The 4,604-nt window shown below is 33.1% G+C and overlaps 1 long non-coding RNA gene across 1 annotated transcript; it reads right to left on the bottom strand.

Moving 5' to 3' along the window:
- Nucleotides 1-2,852: 2,852 nt before the first annotated feature.
- Nucleotides 2,853-4,604, bottom strand: LOC128512107 (uncharacterized). Its single transcript, XR_008356233.1, has 3 exons — nt 4,319-4,604; nt 3,349-3,421; nt 2,853-2,949 (listed from the first exon to the last, which is right to left on the bottom strand). It is a non-coding gene; the product is annotated as an uncharacterized LOC128512107 (long non-coding RNA).

Here is a 4,604-nt window from a genome sequence, read left to right as displayed (position 1 = left end):
AATCAGATGTTACTCCACTCTGTGTGAGGGTACAGGCTTATATACAGTATGTGATTTTAGCATCAATAATGTTTTTCTACTAACTAAAGCATGCTGCCTTGGAGATATTAGTGACATCTCTCTTTCAGTTCGAACAACATATTCCATAATATTTATGAATACATTAATCCCATATGTTCAGCAGTTAAAACAGAGGTTCTTAAACATTTTACAGCGAAGGACTCCTTCAACTGTAAAACAAACACCTCTGCATACATTTACTTTTAGTGCATTCCCAAAATTACATTTTTATGTTATTCAAAAAGTAAAACCTTTTGTTTTCATTTAAATGAATAATGATTAAATGATCCATGAAAATCAAAAATCTAGTATGTCAAAATATTAGAATATTTCACTTCGATCATGGGGAAGACTGCTGACCTAACAAGTTGTCCAGAAGATGATCATCTACACCTTCCAGAAGGAAGTGTATGCCCTCAAGGTCAAACTTTACCACCAACTATTTCACTGACCATGTTGTTGCTTGATTTGCCAGCCATCTCACCTGACCTTAGGTTTCATGGGAAAGATGAGCTGAAATCTGAGATAAATTTCAAGCTGAATGCTTCAAGTGTGATCTGCAAACATAACCAGGGTGTCATGTTTAACAGCTTAATGCAATGGGTTACATAAAAACACCAACTATTTGAAAATATGTAGGCTTATGAATAGTGGCAACATATATCTACTGTATGTACAGTGAATGTATGTTCAAGAATAAGAGTATCATAAATTGACCAATAATTAAAATACACATGTAAACAATGAGTCTGTCATTTGAAATGCCGTTTATCTAAAAAAAATTAGAATATTGTGCAAAAGTGTTTAAGTTTTAAAATTATTGGGGGGGAGACACATTCACAAGGGAAACGTCATACACATAGAAAAAAAAATCATAGAGCACAATAAAAAAATTATATATTCACAAGGAAAAAAATTATAAATTTACAAGGAAAAAATAATACACTAACAAGGGAAAAATAATGCACTTACAAGGGAAAAATAATACACTAACAAGGGAAAAATAATGCACTAACAAGGGAAAAATAATACATTCACAAGGGAAAAATAATATACTTACATGGGAAAAAGTACACATTTACAAGGGTAAAAAACACATTTATAAGAAAAAAAAGCATACATTTTTAGGGGAAAAAAGGACATTTACAAGGGTAAAAAAACACATTTACAAGGGTAAAAAAAACACATTTATAAGGGGAAAAAAAGGACGTTTACAAGGGTAAAAAAGCACATTTATAAGGAACAAAGCACACATTTTTAAGGGAAAAAAGGACATTTACAAGGGTAGAAAAGCACAATTATAAGGGAAAAAGCACACATTTATAAGAGAAAAAAAGCACAATTATAAGGGAAAAAGCACACATTTATAAGAGAAAAAAAGCACAATTATAAGGGAAAAAGCATACATTTCAAGGGAAAAAATGACATTTATAATGGAAAAAGCATACATTTTCAAGGGAAAAAGCACACACTTACAAGGGAAAAAAACACATTTACAAGGGAAACAGCATATATTATCAAGGGGGAATTTTTCCCTTGTAGGTATATAATTTTTCCCTTGTAAATGTATTATTTTTCACCTATAAGTATATACATTTTTCCTTGTGAATGTATTATTTTTCCCTTGTTAGTGCATTATTTTTCCCTTGTTAGTGTATTATTTTTCCCTTGTAAGTGCATTATTTTTCCCTTGTTAGTGTATTATTTTTTCCTTGTAAATTTATAATTTTTTTCCTTGTGAATATATAATTTTTTTATTGTGCTCTATGATTTTTTTTTCTATGTGTATGACGTTTCCCTTGTGAATGTGTTTCCCCCCCAATAATTTTAAAACTTAAACACTTTTGCACAATATTCTAATTTTTTTAGATAAACGGCATTTCAAATGACAGACTCATTGTTTACATGTGTATTTTAATTATTGGTCAATTTATGATACTCTTATTCTTGAACATACATTCACTGTACATACAGTAGATATATGTTGCCACTATTCATAAGCCTACATATTTTCAAATAGTTGGTGTTTTTATGTAACCCATTGCATTAAGCTGTTAAACATGACACCCTGGTTATGTTTGCAGATCACACTTGAAGCATTCAGCTTGAAATTTATCTCAGATTTCAGCTCATCTTTCCCATGAAACCTAAGGTCAGGTGAGATGGCTGGCAAATCAAGCAACAACATGGTCAGTGAAATAGTTGGTGGTAAAGTTTGACCTTGAGGGCCTACACTCCTTCTGGAAGGTGTAGATGATCATCTTCTGGACAACTTGTTAGGTCAGCAGTCTTCCCCATGATCGAAGTGAAATATTCTAATATTTTGACATACTAGATTTTTGATTTTCATGGATCATTTAATCATTATTCATTTAAATGAAAACAAAAGGTTTTACTTTTTGAATAACATAAAAATGTAATTTTGGGAATGCACTAAAAGTAAATGTATGCAGAGGTGTTTGTTTTACAGTTGAAGGAGTCCTTCGCTGTAAAATGTTTAAGAACCTCTGTTTTAACTGCTGAACATATGGGATTAATGTATTCATAAATATTATGGAATATGTTGTTCGAACTGAAAGAGAGATGTCACTAATATCTCCAAGGCAGCATGCTTTAGTTAGTAGAAAAACATTATTGATGCTAAAATCACATACTGTATATAAGCCTGTACCCTCACACAGAGTGGAGTAACATCTGATTCTATTCAGTGTCATTTGCAGCAATGCTCTACATGCACTTTAACTGTTTTGCCAAATAATAAGCAAACTAGAAATAAATACTCAACTATAAAATTATATTAAAGACTTTATTTACAAATTAATAAAATACATGTATGTATTGTTGGTGCAAAAAGGCAGAGCATCAAGGGTCCGTCCTCTCCACGACAATCTACAACAGGGGAGAAATAAAGACATGTTATTATAAGTGTCTAGTAAAAAGACTTCATGGTGTTACTATGCAGCTCCATGGCATCTCTGTAATATACATCCACATATGGGTTTATAAGCAAGTTAATATCACTTCATGATGTTTGACATCATATGACATCAGTTTGACACACGCAGGCAGGCACGCACACAAAATTTCATAGAATGCAAGCTTTTAGTAATGCTGTGTATTAAAACCAATTATTTGGTTTTGCTATTAAGGATTGCTGCAAAATTTGGCCCCATCTTCACCATTCATTAACACACACATGTTCATGAAGAGAAATGTGTCCCTGTCCCCTGATTAAGATGTGCTCAGTGGTGTTCTTGAAAAGAGAGGTAAATACTTCAGAGCACTCACCTTCTGCTCAGGATGTAAAGCTGGTGTAGAAATCAGCTGATACACAGGCAGTTGATGATTTACACACAGTTCACTGTGAGAAGAAAAACACACAATCATACATATTATAAGGAGTATAAACATATATTTAATGACTTTAATGAATAGATAGAACCTGAACAAAAGCCCCTTTTCTTGACTGTTACATACATTGTGTAAGCACATAACTAACTATTCAGAAGATCTCTAGCTATGATAAAACCACTACATTCTACAGCAGTATACATTATATGGCACTCAGGAGCTCCAATAAACTACATACAACAATTCGTTAACCATCTGTAACATTTAGCATATAACAGGAGCAGCTCAGGGATAATTAGCAATAGTTGCTGCTATCTTAGCTCTTTTAGTAAGCTAGCGCTTAGCATAATTATATTAGCTTGCTTATAGATTCATATTTGGACAGGCATTTTACAAAAACAATAGAGCTAACTGTTTACATCACGTATAGGTGTCCAAATACACTATTAAACTAATATATATTAATAAACAAGCTAGTTTCCCCATGCTAAGCGCTAGCGGTTAGCATAGTGATATTAGCTTGTATATAGATCCATATTTGGACAGGCATTTTACAAAAACAATAGAGCTAACTGTTTACATCACGTATAGGTGTCCAAATACACTATTAAACTAATATATATTAATAAACAAGCTAGTTTCCCCATGCTAAGCGCTAGCGGTTAGCATAGTGATATTAGCTTGCTTATAAATCCATATGTGGATGTATATTACAGAGATGCCATGGAGCTGATGGTTTACATCAGTGTTTAATGGTCTAAATGAGATAATATTCCTTTTAATCACTGCCATTTACACTCGGCTCGGCATTTCCCCCAAACACTCCAATAGTATTAACACTGCTACAAAGTTATCATTAGTGCCTAAAACAGTAAAAATCGGATTAATTTTATATATTAAACATTACCTGGTAATTGTGTGCAGTTGAAAATTTAGTGAAAATTATAACTTTATCACGCTATAATTCACTGTATACTCCATGATGTTGAGTCCTGGAGCTGATATCCGGAAAGGTTCCGTGTTCAGTTGCGTTTTGACCCCACTCCCATAGTCCTTTGCGCATTAGCTTTAGCTTTTAGCTTGCAAAATACTGGAGAAAGAGTTCTCACACGGGAAAGAAGTAGTTGCGCACAAACGGAAAAGAGCAGACATTTACACGGGAAAAAGCGCACAGTTACACGGGAAAAAGCGCA

The sequence above is a fragment of the Clarias gariepinus genome, chromosome 24 (genome assembly GCF_024256425.1).
Source record: "Clarias gariepinus isolate MV-2021 ecotype Netherlands chromosome 24, CGAR_prim_01v2, whole genome shotgun sequence".
Taxonomy (NCBI): domain Eukaryota; kingdom Metazoa; phylum Chordata; class Actinopteri; order Siluriformes; family Clariidae; genus Clarias; species Clarias gariepinus.
This window is presented reverse-complemented; position numbering and strand designations above follow the sequence as displayed.